This window comes from Macrobrachium rosenbergii, chromosome 44 (assembly GCF_040412425.1).
Source record: "Macrobrachium rosenbergii isolate ZJJX-2024 chromosome 44, ASM4041242v1, whole genome shotgun sequence".
Lineage (NCBI taxonomy): Eukaryota > Metazoa > Arthropoda > Malacostraca > Decapoda > Palaemonidae > Macrobrachium > Macrobrachium rosenbergii.
In genome coordinates this window covers 15,335,504-15,350,349 of record NC_089784.1, presented here as the reverse complement: position 1 = coordinate 15,350,349, position 14,846 = coordinate 15,335,504, and the positions used below count along the sequence as shown (strand labels likewise).

At 37.6% G+C, this 14,846-nt stretch overlaps 1 long non-coding RNA gene across 1 annotated transcript; it reads left to right on the top strand.

Annotated features, from left to right (window-relative positions):
* The first annotated feature begins 400 nt into the window (after positions 1 to 400).
* On the top strand, positions 401 to 7,286 carry LOC136829359 (uncharacterized). Its single transcript, XR_010850361.1, has 3 exons — positions 401 to 521; positions 649 to 697; positions 3,597 to 7,286. It is a non-coding gene; the product is annotated as an uncharacterized lncRNA (long non-coding RNA).
* Positions 7,287 to 14,846: the final 7,560 nt, after the last annotated feature.

Below are 14,846 nucleotides of genomic sequence, written 5' to 3'. Positions count from 1 at the left end.
GTCTAACCGTTGAATAAACAAATAAAAAAGCAACCCGACCCTACCTTGAATGTAGAAATAACCCACATGTTTAAGACATTTCGTGAAACCCTGAACGGAAAATTTTAAGTCAACCCAGCGATGACTATTGTCATAAAAACTAACAAATTATCATACTGAAAAAAAAGACTGAAATAAACGTTCTCATTAAAGACAACCGCACCAACTTGTTTTGTTAATTCCTAACAGAAATCAAAACTACGGACAGCACCTACAGTTTTTTTTCCTTCTGAAAAACACAAACATATCACATCAAGTAACAGAACTGGCCGCATCAGCAAGGACTCTCGAGCTACTTCACCGGAGCTCGAGAGTCCTTGCTGGCTACTAGGCAGCGCGGCGGACCAGTGCCTAGCAGCCTAGCAGCCCTGGCTAACATCTCATTTTGACGTCGACTAAGTTGACAAGCGTTTTATCCGAAAAAGAGGTGGATATCTGTTGGCTGTAGCGTTAATTACTGCGAAAGTTATTATCCAGTGAAGGTTGGTCTGTGCGGTTTCGTTGATAAGTATTTTTGTTTCCTATTTGTATGTTTCTCTTTAATTTGGTTTTAACTTTTTAGTGCTCAAGAGTATTCTTTGCTGGAGTAACTTTAGATTTTATTTTCAGGGCTTCGTGAGTTGCTGTTACTTTGTGTTGGGGCAAGGCAACGTTCGAGGTAATGTGAAACTGCTTTTTATATTTGTGCAACTGTCGGAAAGTCAGTGATTGAGGAAACCGTTGATAGTTTTCTGACAGTTGCCATCACACAACAGGATTTTTACTTTAGATTTAGGGGGGCTTTCATATGCTTTGTCTTTAAACTTGCGTTCAAGCAATTTAAGGTGATGTCAGTCTAGTTACTTTGTGTGGGGGCAAGGCAACGTTTCGGGTAATGTGAAACTGCTTTTATGTTTGTGCAATTGTCGGAAAGTCAGTGATTGAGGAAACCGTTGATAGTTTTCTGATAGTTTCCATCACACAACAGGATTTTTACTTAGATTTAGGAGGCTCAGATGCGTTTTGTCAAACTTGCGTTCGAGCAATTTAAGGTGTCAGTCTTTTCTTCAACGGAAGGGAAGTTTGGTTTAAATACCTGTATATTCCAAGGTAACTATTTCCTAAGCGCAATTTCTTCCGTTTTAATATATTGATTCCATTACGAATGCTTTTGTTCGGATTTCCTAAGCGCAATTTCTTCTGTTTTAATATATTGATTCCATTACGAATGCTTTGTTCGGTATTTTGTCAGTGTTATACCTTGACGTGGTCTTACAATGTTTTGTTGCTAGTTTGCCATTTAGTATATAGAGTATTCCAGTAACTTTAGTTACGTTGTCGTAATGTTTATAAAACATTTACAAAATATACAAAATTTCACTGCACTTGACGAATGGCGTTGGGCCTTCATATTCACTTCCTTGGTGTAATTTTAGTTTGTTTTAAACCAAAAATTCTAAAGTTCAAGTGAAATAAGTTTTGCAATATTCGATCATTTGTAATGTATAACTTACGTCATTTTAGTATTAAAAAATTCGAAAAATCAGTAACCTGTATTTAGTAGTAAGGTACTAGTCAGAGGTATTAATAAAATAACGCTAAAAATACTTTTCACTTTTACGTATGAGGCCAGCTAGTAACTGTTTATATTTCGTGACCGAACTGGAATTTGCAGGGTTACCCATAACTTAGATAAGTATCTGGTGCAGCTGTGGCTAACTTGGCAAACTTACACAATTCTAAAGGAGAGCTCCGCATGCGGCCATTGTTTAATTTTTTGACTGAATTTAGGGAAGGGTGTGTATGACGAGAGTACACGTGAGCAAAATAAAACTGTAAAATTTAGAATTCTTTTTACCGAACAATATAGGAAAGGTTTGTATGGTGGAGTACACGTAGTACACGTGAATAAAATAAACCGTAAAGTTAAGATTTCTGTAAATCTAAGTTCTCACCTGGACTACTTCTTATACACCTTATTCTGTATTGTCAAAAAAAAATCTCCGTGCGGAGTTCTTATTTAAAATTGCTTTTTAATTTAATATTTTTTCCTCATAATTAATTGAATTATATTTACTGTATAAATATTTACTGTATAAAAGTCCACCTTTGCCGGGGTGGCAGAGCCGCCTGTCAGGCAAAGGTGGACTAGGGTCTTGTATGGCGGACTATGGTCTGCCATACAAGACCTGACTGAAACTAGTAACTAATCGGCCCTTTTTCAGGTTTACATAAGCAAGGTTTTTAGGACCCAGGGGTTTGGCTTTGGGTTTTAATGGAATGTCTTAACCGTTGGAATGTGTGGAATGATTGTTCAATTTTTCAAAGATTGACGAATGTGAAAAAATTTTCGTGAGATTGGTACGTAGTTGAAATGTTGACCAGGTAAGGAATTGGGTTTCTTATTGTGGCTAAAAAGTTTGTTCGTTCTTCAGTTTAAGAATTAGTGATGGTAGTGTGATAAATTAAAGTAAATGCTCTTCAGTATAACTGTTTAGTCTTGGAAATGTGATAGTGTCAAGCAAATAAGCTCGTGGTATTTCGGAGTTTGACATTTTTAGGCTAGGTTGTTATAGGGTTCATTTTGATTGCATCCATTACAGTTCAATTTGTAGTTCGTAGTGCATGTTGCTTTCTTCTAGCCGTCGTTTTGCAGTGTAAGATGGCCACTGGGGTATTAAACCATTTTCATATTGGGTTTAAGCTCATTCCAGTTGTTGCCGAATAGGTCTTCATGGTGGTTCGAAGGTAAACGTGTACTCGCAGAGTTATGTTCTGGATGGTCTAGATGCCTAGGGTGAGTTATCCAAAGGATCTCATCCGATTAGCAGAGCCTTTTTGTTTTTCCTAGTCTTGGTGTGATTGTGTTGTGAAATAACTGTTCTTCGTACTCTGACCCCAGGAATAGGTCATATACTTCCCCCTTAAGGGGTTAGTGTTGTCAGTGTACCACGTGGTGCATTCGAGGCATTACTCGAGGTTGTTGGCCGCTTATTCAGCCACCTAGCTGCACCCACTTTTTATAGCCTAACTCCGTTCCCACTCACTCCCTTCTCGTCCGACCACTCCGTCCTCACTGTTTAATTGCTGAATGGCTGAAAGTCTATTGCTTGACTTTATTGCCAAGTTTTCATAAAACCAAACAAGTCCATAGTTTATATAATTCGGTTTTTTAGATATAATTGCTGTATTGTATTCTTAGCTTTGGTCTAGTTTTTCAAAATGTTTTATAGGTTGTTTGAGGTCTGAAACACCTGACCTATAAAATTTTGATGACTTTTGCATTGATGCTACAGATCTGGAGCTTGTGCCCTAATGAAGTGTTCTCGGCCACATGCGGCTTCTCATTTTGGCTATAATGAAAATATTTAAGAACATTGGTATTACATGAGAACACCGAGGGTTCTCTCGACATTGATATTTTATAGTACGGACACCTTTACTTAATTTACGTGTGACCTTGTTTTAAATGTAGATACTTTGAGGTTTAGGGCTTATCTTGTTACAATTAACGTAAATATTTTTTCAAGTTTGACTGTAACTGAAGTTGTATAGTAATTCATATTTGACTTGAACAGAGGAAGCAGTTGTCGATGGTTGAAACTTCTGAGCTGGTCAGCGTATTGAATTGGTCTCTTGGAAGTTTCGCTGCCTGAGTGATGCAACAAATTCAGTTAGCTGAAGCATTTAAGAAGGAATCCGATGGAACACTAGCAGAAATATGACAGCGAGCAACACTGCGGGACGCACTAGTTTGTGATGTGTAGCGGATGGAAGTGTTTTCTGTAACGAAGAGTACTATTGACGAGAGGTTGGAAGGTCTGGCAGCGACTAGGTATTGGGATGTGACCCAGTCTTTAAATTATTTCTTGTCGGCTCCTGCATATAGACATTCACCAGTGAAATTCTCGACGATTTGGTCCCTCAGCGGATACACAGACGACGAGCCAGACGCAGGTGGCTAGGCTCTGCCATTCTGAGTGGCTTTGATAGGGCATTCGCAACTGCCTCCTGTCCTCCCGGTTACGGAATCTTTAAGAGACCATTGAGGGGCAGCATTCTGGACACGTAATTGATTTCGTTGTTTTGTAAGTAGGCGGCAACGATCTGGCAGTGGACGACCCGAAAACCGTTTGGGATGAATTTAAGATCTTGGCGGAACGAATAAGGACGCTTTGACTCGAACGCTGGCGGTCTGCAGTGTAGAGTTGCAAGAGTACCCAGCTCGTAAGTCTCAATGTAACATCCGGTTCGAAGGACCAGATGTCGAGAAATGCCCCGTAGGGGGGTTGTGGCGTCAGTGCACCTCATGGGGTGGACTGTAGGCATTACTAAAGGTTGTTTGCAGCGTCCTTTCGTCCCCTAGTTGTAACCTCGTTCATTTCCTTTTACTGTACCTTAGTTCATATCTATTTCATCTTCCTGTCCACCCTCTTAACAATTATTTCAGTGTAACTGCGAGGTTTTCCTCCTGTTACACCTTCAAACCTCCTTTACTGTATATTTCCTTTCAAGCGCTGAATGACCTCATAGGTCCCAGTGCTTGGCCTTTGACCAAAAAATTTCCATTCCATTCGACAGGTAAGGTAACACCGGAGGCAGTTTGAAGGCGTTTGATACAAGGTAATTTGAATTACTAAAAATCTGGATGATGGAATTTAACTTGCTTTCTTTGGATAGAATTCCTTGAAGTTGGGGACAATGTTGGAATAGCTTGTAAAAGATGGGCAATGGGACTTTTCAATTGTAAGGATTGAATTTCTGTAGAACTCTTAAGGTAATTCGGATATCTTAACATAAGCTTGCTAAAATTTCGATTGACAAAGAAACAAATTCCAGATATTTTCCTGTAATACTTGTATTTATCTTTGTTGTGCAATTAACTGAGTAATCAGGAAAGATATACAAATAAAAAGTAAAATTGTTCATAGTTTTTTACTAAACCAATGTTGTAACATGACTTCATGCTGCATATGAAGCCAAGGTGGCTTAGTTTATAGTATTCTACAAAAATGGCAGTGCTACAGTGATTAAGATATTTTTCTTGGTGTAATACTGAAACTGTGATCGTTTCAAGGTGAGAACTGTAGTTGAGTGAGAATTGTGTAGTTAACGGACGACCCCTCAACTCTGTTGAAAAGTATTTAGGCCAAAGGCCAAGAACTTTGAACAATGAGGTCATTCAGCGCTGAAAGGGATATTGACAATAAGGTGGTTTGAAAGTTGTAACGAGGAAAACCTCGCAGTTGCACTATGAAACAATTGTTAGAGGGGGTGTAAAGTCAGATGAAAGAAAAATTGAAAGCTACAGTATAAAGGAAGAGGTTGCAGCTAGGGCCGAAGGGATGCTGTAGAGACCCTTAATGCCTATAGTGCACCCCACAAAAGTGCATTGGTGGCCTTACCCCATACGGGGGACATTGTTGTACAAGTTCTTGAATGCAAATGGTAATTAAAGGTTCAAACAAAACTCCCGAAGGCAGGACGCATTGCAAACTAACCACTTTCGAAGGGAGACTGAACTAATTAATGACCCTGAAAACAAATGTACTTAAGGTTCGATGAGCACTGCAAATTAATATATAAATTTGCAGAATCGCAAATACATGCCGATTGCGTAAGGCTGTGGTGATTTGGACAACACATGAAAAATATCTTGAGCTTAGTCTTGGACAAGTAATTGATAAAAATTTAAGACTTTAATAATTTAATTTAGTGTAATTTGGGAATAGCTTGGACGTAATGCAAAGTACTGAATAACAAGTCTGATAATAATAGGAACCATCTGATACTACGTAATTTGGAGAATATTACGGCAGATAAGGTTGAAATTGAGTTTTAAGCAATGAACATAATTCGACCAAAGGCTGCTTGAGTGCTGAAGTAAATACGCTGGAAGCTCAAATATTACCCCCCGTAGGGAGTAGTGCCGTCATACGGTGCACACTGTAAGCATTACTTAAGGTTCTTTGCAGCGCCCCTCGGCCCCTAGCTGCAACCCCTTTCATTCCTTTTACTGTACTTCCTTTCATATTCTTTTTCTTCCATCTTACCTTCCACCCTCTCCTAACAATTGATTTTAAAACCTAATTAATATCAATTTCCGTTTCAGCGCTGAATGGCCTTATTGGTCTCAGTGCTTGGCCTTTGGCCCAAATTCTATGTTCAACTCAGCTACTTCCTTCGACTTTCTAAGGTGCGCCAGGTTTTTGTTTTTTTTTTTTTTCACTGGCAATACTGATTTAATTTAATGACTGTCCTTTATACTTTCATCCCAAAATCACACAACTTGTCATTGTAAAGCCCTCCATTTGAATGAGAAGTCTTTATTTTTCGCTAAGGATGTAAACCGCATGAGTTTTAAACCATTTGACCCTTCGACGCAAAGTCAAAAACAACTTGTCATTAAATTACCAATTTTAGATAAATATTCCCAAAAGGTTTAATATTTCGGTACAGTAAACCGCTTCATCCTTTGTTTTCTCAATGTTTGTAATTACCGATTTTAGATAAATGTTATTCCCAAAAGGCTTAATGCTTTAGTTCAGTAAATTGCTTCATCCTCTGTTTGGTCAACATTTTCAATATTAAGTCATGTCATGTATTTTGGTTAAACCAGTTGTTTAGACGCTCTTACCTCTCTTTAATTTTGTTTGATATGTATAATTGCGTTGGTGAAATCGCATTTGTACTTAATATATTTGTTTAATAACTGATATAGTTCTCAATACAGCAGCTTTGAAGGAAAACAGTTAAGTGAATTGAATTGGAGTCGCTTCCATAATGAAATTACATTTTAATTATTTTTAAACTAAATCTTCTAAGCTGGTGTACAGGAAACTAGAGCAAAACTAGAATATTTTTTCATGAAACCAAAGTTTTAACAGACCAAAGAATGAAGTTTTACGCATTTTCCACAACTCAGGATTTAAAATTTCACTCAAGTTATTCCTGAACATTTCTGTGCCATTTAGATGAATTTAATTCCTAAGATTCCATTTACCCCAAGTTCACTCTTTAAAACCAAAGATAGATTACCTCCCTATGTCCTATGGTGTCTTTTATAAGCATACTTGTCCTGAATGTCAAGCAGGGACCAACGTGGGATCCACCAGTAGACTACTTACGGTGCGTATCGATTCCCATCGTGGTGTAAGTTTTCGTACTGGTGACAGAATTTCATACCCGGAATACTGGAATATCAGAGATCATTTGAAAATTTGTAAAATTTATATTGACAATAAGGACTTGTAATACAGGCCACACCACGAATGCTCGAGACCTTCCTATTTTGTTATCACCATCATCAAACCGCATGTTTCGTCATTAAACTCGCAGTCCTGACTTGTTTTTTTTTTTTTTTTTTTTACGCTGTTACCTATCACGGTAGGTCCTTAATCTTGCGTTGTGTTCTATAGTTTTTTTATTGCCCTGTTTATTTTTTTACTGTGTACTCACTTTTAATTTAATTTTTTAAAAGTTTTGTAAGCATATTTTTTTGGTTTTATAATTTTATTAGTTTTATTTTTTTTAACTGTCCTGAAGATGTATGTAAATAAAAAATTACGATGTGTTAAAATAAAGACAGCTTGTACCTCTGCGTGTCCTCATCCCTTTGTAATTGGTTTTAATTTATCTAAAATTATATATATATATATATATATGTGTGCGTATATATGTTACAGAATTGAAGCTATGAAATGCATATATGTGTATTTAAATATATATACTGTATATATATATATATATATTATATATATATATATATATATATATATATATATATATATATATATATATATATATATATATATATTTGTGTGTGTATGGTTTCTAAGCTTTGTTCATTTGCTTTTAATAATGGCAAAATGATTTAACAAAAGACATTTTGAAAGTGACATTATTCAAAATTCACGAACATTTTACATTTTGAGTATGACAGAAACGAATAAGTTTGACAGCTAGTCTTTTGTTTTAGACATGAGTATAATTGCATTAGTTTTTATATCTTTGCTTCTGACGTTTATAACTATTTGAAATAAGTCTCACTTTAACTAAACATTCACCAAAAATTTTTGATATTCGCCATATTCTTACTTGATTTAAAAGTTTTTTTTATTTTCGGAAGTATACTGTACTGTTTTCATAGTTAAAGCTGTTAAACATTTCATCTAGCCAAGGATTATGAAGTGTATTTATGAAAATTGGTTTTGTAGCATATCTGCAGTGAGTTGCCTTTTTTCCTACGTTTGCAGATAGTCTGTTAATCTCCTTTCAACACTGCTGTACTTACAGAGTGCTATCTTCTGCTATGGTAAAACCTAGAGACGCTCGTTATAACACATCCTGTGTCTTCATTCAGATAAAATCTTGTAATGAAATAACAGAACTGCTGCTAATGAGGACAGGCTATACTGATTAACAACAATGAAGGTGAAGATTTCATTGCCCTTGCTGCCACGCGGCAAACAAATGTTGCTGAAGCTGCGCATCATGTTGGTGGGCGTAGAGGAGTCATTGACAATTTTTTCTGCATGCATAATGTGATTACATAAGCAATGGAGGATTTTTCTTGGATTTTGATATGTCAAACAAAAACACTCCTTTGTACTTTTATGCGTTTCATTGTCAAAACCATTTAAACAATGTCATCACCAATTGCCGATCGTTCAGACGTCAAAAACCATTAACAATTGTCAAACTATCCACAGTTCTTGTTCAGGAGGTTTTAGTTAACGGCATTTTCAAAGTACTAGAGGATTTATGGTGCTAACATAGTATGATATCTACCATCCATTTTCTACATTTGACCCCTCAGGGCCTAGTACTAAACCCGGCGAAACATTGTAGGTGAGTCACTGTTTCGCCGTGTTTAGTACTAGCCCCTGGGGATCAAATAGTTTTGTATATAGTTTTGGGAAGTAATTGCCATAGGCCTTAATTGGGTTGTCTGGTAAATAGCACCCTAATTTTTGGTAGGTCGCGAATAGCTCGGTGGATATCATACTATCGTAGCACCGGATTTATTTGCCAAAAGCAGATGCTGGAATAGGGAAATCAAATGAAAAAAGCTATAAACCAGATATAAAAGACTGGAAACATTATCGATCCGTCTCGCATTGTATTTCCCGCGCAGGATTAAGAGCGAATTAATGGACAGAAAGGTCGTTCTAGTCAGGTACTTGTTGGACAAGAAGACTATGGGTTCATGGGGATAAGCCTGCATAGATTTGCCCGCTCTCTGGACTGAAATTACGTTGTAAGACAAGTTGGTTAGTGTGAATGACCTTACAAACTGGAAGTGATTTATCTTATGAGCAGGAAAAGAAAATAAGATAAAGAAAGGTTATTTTTATTAAAAAGAGAGATACAATCATACAGCCATATCTGTATTATTTGAAAAGAAAATGAATAGCAGATAATCTGTCATGCGCGTAGACACACCTTATGCTGTATATATATAATACATATAACATATGTGTGTGTGTGTGTGTGGGTACATAACAGAATCCGAAATAAGGTATCTTTTGAAATAATAAAAATATGGGTGAAATTCAGTATATTGTCATATATCTGTAACAAATACGAGCAAAAGTGAAAGTATAACTGGGTGAATAAGGTATGTAAGGCATGTCTACTTCAGAGAAAGGTTCTTGAGGGAGGAAAGGAGGTGATAATTGTCCGTTTTCGTGTAAGAAATTTAGGAGGCGAGTGTCAGAATTACAAGAGTATACCTGAAAGGTTGAAGTTGCGTTTTGATTGTCTAAGTAAGGTGACTTACGCAACATAGGGAAACCGCCTTACGGACTTATAGTTTAGAAGTGAGCGTGTTGACCAAGAGTTTGCTGTGGAAAGTTGCTGGATAAGATTGAAAGTTCTGGCAAAATACTGTTTAAGCTATGTGTACACTAAGAGTTTATTATGATGGAACTGATGAGTCCCGTTGGAGGTTAGTGCCGTCAGTGAACCTCAGGGGGTGCACTGTAGGCTTTACTAAAGGTTATTTGCAGGGACCCTTTCATTCCTTTTACTGTACCTCCACTCACATTATCTTCCATCTTGCTATCCACCCTCTCCTAACAATTATTTCACAGTGCAACTACGAAGTTTTCCTCCTGTTACACCTTGCAAACCTACCTTCTCTCAGTTTGCTTCCCAACGCTGAATGACCTCAAAGGTCCCAGTGCATGGCCTTTGGCCTAAACTCTAGGTTTCATTCCATTCCTGATAAGAGGTTACCGAGAGATTGCTGAGAGTTCTTGATGTGGGACATTTTGAAGTCTTTATGAATAACATGCTGTGCGTGCATGGGTATGTTAATGGGAGACACTGGTTTAGTGTTTGATAATTTTGAAGAAAGGGTGTTTCCTGTTAGGCAGGTTGGCTCAATGGAAGTTTCCCCGTGGTGGGGGAGGGGCGGCGGATAGCGCCGTCAGTGCGCCTCACGGCGTTCATTGTAGGCATTATTTAAGGTTCTTCGCAGAATCGGTCCCTAGCTGCAACTCCTTTCATTCCTGTTACTGTTCCTCCATTCATAATCTCTTCCATGTTACTTTCCACCATTTCCTAACAATTGATTCATAGTGCAACTGCGAGGTTTTCCTCCTGTTACACCTCTCAAAGCTTTTTACTGTCAATTTTAGTTTCAGAGTTGAATGACCTCATAGGTCCCAGTGCTGGGCCTTTGGCCTAAATTCTATATTCTATTCTTTTCAATGGAAGTTTACAGAGAAAAGTAAAAGCTTTGAGTGGTAGGTAAAATGGCTGATGTTTCCAGTGTTAAGGTTAGCACCTGGGTACATAGTGAGAAAGCTTTGGTGAGTCTGAAACATCTAAATTGAAATGTCAACAATAATAAAGTTTATATGACTAATTAAACTCAACAATACTGAATCAACCTATTTGTCTTGGTTCCTTTTCCCTCTTCTTAACTGCAGGCACTACTTTGGCCATGGTGCAGTCGAAATTAAAGAGAGACGCAGAGAGTACCAGAGCCACTCAGGTGGCTTTGTTACAAGTACTGGGCTGCCGTTTAGCAATTTTTTTTCGGTGGAAAGTAGTATCAATCGGATTTCTTGGACTGATTATTGTCTCTGTTCTTCTGCTGACTGAATTTGGCATTCTCATTATGTTTCATTTGCTCCTATAACCATCCCTGTCCCAAAAAGTGCTATATTGCTTCTCTTTTTCAACGCTTGACTTGTTAACTTCAGGCGTGTATTGTACAGATCAGGACTCACTCAGAGTGGGTCCTGGTACAGATAAGGACATGTTGCTGAGCCTATGGAACTCCCCTTACATGCACACGCACCCACACACCATAGTATATCCATCTATCTACTATATATATATATATATATATATATATATATATATATATATATATATATATATATATATATATATATATATATATATATTGTAATTTCATAATATAGCAATCAGCTCAGTCATTTTTTCATGCATATTTTTCCTTTGTTACCCCATTCTTTTCTACCCTTTTTAATCCTTTTACAGTGAACCCCTTTCGTTTAGTAAAAGGAATAACGAAACAGCATTTTGTTATATAGATACAAATAAGGAACTCAGAGACATTCTCATTTTTAAATGATTACAGCAGAAGTAGCTCTTCTAAAATGAGATTGAAGATTAAACAAAGATAAAGATGGCCTCGTCAGCTTCCCAGTCACTAATTTTTGCCCTATTTCTTATCCTGCCTCCATCTTTTCTCTTCCTCCAAAGGTGATCAGACACATGCAGCCACAGAAGCCTCTAAGAGATGACTGTTTCTACGAGAGGCATTGCAGTGGCGCCACTTTGTTGGAGAGTAGACAGGCAGGTCACACATCCCTGACCTGTCCTGCCAATCATCTTGTGTATGGCCACTCTTCTGCAAGACCGCCTTTACCAGTGGTTGCCTTAGCCTTTTACTGGACTAGAATCCTTAGCATAACACTGACTTACCCAGATCCAGGATTGCTTAAGTTTTCTACACCGCATCTCAATATCATAGTTCCCATTGTAGTTATTGGGGTTGGATAACTTTCCTACACCTTTGCTAGTCACACTTCCAACACAAGCCCTGGTTTCATACCTTCCAGTGTCACCTAATGTATGTATTACACAAGCATCAGTGGTTCTAGTTGCAAAGCCAATTCTTCTATGAGCAGCAACAATTCTATAACACCAACCACTTTACCAGTGAATGAAACAGGGTGTTGTGGTTCATCAGGGAATGTCTTGTCCATCACAACAAGCAGTGGCTCTCATTCATTAGTTAGTAATGCCAGTTTGCTGTCCACGATGATTTTGCAGTGTCACAGTTGTCTGTGCTCCAACAGGAAGATCCCGTAGGAGGATAGTGCCATCAGTGCACTGTAGGCAGTACTCAAGGTTCTTTGCAGCGTCCCTTCGGCCCCTAGCTGCAACTCCTTTCGTTCCTTTTACTGTACCTTCTTTCATATTCTCTTTCTTCCATGTTACTTTCCACCCTCTCCTAACAAGTGATTCATAGTGCAACTGCGAGGTTCTCCTCCTGTTACACCTTTCAAACCTTTTACCGTCGATTTCCGTTTCAGCGCTGAATGGCGTCGTAGGTCCCAGTGCTTGGCCTTTGGCCTAAATTCTATATTCAATTCAATCCATTTTGGCTTTTTGCTTATTTCTTTCGATTCTTGAAGAAATTGATTGGAATATGTTTTTTTTAAAATAGAATTTTGCATACTGCTTATTGCCTCTGTGCATTTAACAATTGAGTGTCGTAATTCTTTTTTTTTCCGCTTTGATAAGGAAGCAGTATGTATTTTTGCGATCACTCGCTCTCTCTTATTGACAACTTTCATTTTTACTTTTTGTTTATCTTTTGATTTTATCTTGACGCAAGTCGCTTTTATTGTTAATTTCAAGTTGCTTTTAATTATTGTTGTGTATCTTCAGAATATAACAGTCGTTGCATATATTCTTTCTTATTAGGTGCACTTGATGCCGTGTGTTGTGGTGGTTTCAGTGAGGAATTTATGAATAGAAAGGATGCTATGCCAAGGATAATGGAGAAAGTTCAAAGACAAACTTAATACTAGATTGTTTTCTGAACCAGATTTTCTCCAGATAGAGACTTGATAGAAGAGACAAAGTAGGTACTGGTACCAATGCATAATAAATGGTCTTAGTAAACTTGAGAAGCATTTCAGTCACTGAAATGTGAAGATTACAGAAAAGAGTGGAATATAATGAACATTCCCTTAGTCGTTATAACGAAAGAAGTCTATAAACTGTTTAAATCAAGAAAACTTACTAGTCTCTATAAAAAAAAATAACATATGTCATCTGTAACACACTTCTGTCATTCGTTTTCAAGTTTCCTTACATGTATTGCTTCCGAGGATAGACACCTCTCTCTTTCTCTTTCACTACTCTGCTCACATGTAGCAACAAAATCTGTAAGCTGTAATCGATGTAAATTGTTTCCATGTCCAGGATTTCTCTCTCTCTCTCTCTCTCTCTCTCTCTCTCTCTCTCTCTCTTTCTCTCTCTCTCTCTCTTGCTTAACATATGTGTTATCATTAATCTTCATGTACAGAGTTTTTCCTTGGAAATTTTCCATAGTGGCTATCAATTTTTCACGATCATGCTATTCTCTCTCTCTCTCTCTCTCTCTCTCTCTCTCTCTCTCTCAATGTCTGTCTGTCCTCTCTCTCCTGCCAAGCATTCCTCCCCTTGTTGTAACCCGTAACGGCCTCTGACCCGATATAAACTTACTTTCACCGCCTGTTTTTTAGGCCTACCGTGGGAAACTGTCCTTCGGCTGCTTTCCTGCCGGGTCTTTCGTTCCCTATCGCCCGCCCTCCTCCTCTTCCAGATCTTCCAGGGCACATGGGGAAGGATCGAAAATAGGGAGAGGCGGGCATAACATGGAGAGAAGGGGAATGTTTGTTGGGTGGCAGGAACTGAACCGTCAGATGTATTTTTAAAGTGCCTTCTTCTTCTTCTTCTTCTTCTTCTTCTTCTTCTTCTTCTTCTTCTTCTTCCAGCAAGACATGAATAAGAAGAAATAAATAAATAAATATATATATATAGATATAGAGATAGATATAAAGTAGATATATATTATATTATATAATATATATATATATATATATATATATATATATATATATATATATATATATATATATATATATATATATATAATATATTTAAAGATAGAGACTTTCTTCTTTTTCTTTTTCTTCTTCTCTTATCTTCTTTCGCACGCTATCTTCTAAAAATATTCTAGTCTTCTCATTGATAATGCAAGGCCTGAAATCCAGCCTTTCCATGAAAGTATACATTTTTCTTTTTTTGATCCAACTCCCCGACCCAACAGCACTCGATTTGCTAACATTTCATTCGACTTACCCCTTTCACTGACTTTTGCGTCCGAATTGCTAAAGACCGGGGTTCGTTCCCGTGGTGAGTCAGAAATTGATTTCAGTGAAACGCGATTCCATGTGTTCATTTCCATCATATCTCACTGTGAAAGGGGTAAGTCGAATGAAATGTTAGCAATTCGAACGCTGATGGGTTGAGGACTTGGGTAAAATTCACTGGTATGTTAGGCCTTAGTCGCCTGCCCGGGAAAAACCTCAGGTACGTACTACTTACTTAGGTTCTAACTCCTTTTATGACCTTTGCATCCGAACGGCTAATGCCCTGGACTGTCACTCGAAAGACCAGGATTCATTCCCTGTGGTACGGGAGAGTCAGAAATTTATTTCTGTGAAAACGTTGCTATGTATTAATTTCCATATATAATTATGTATATATGTATATATATATATATATATATA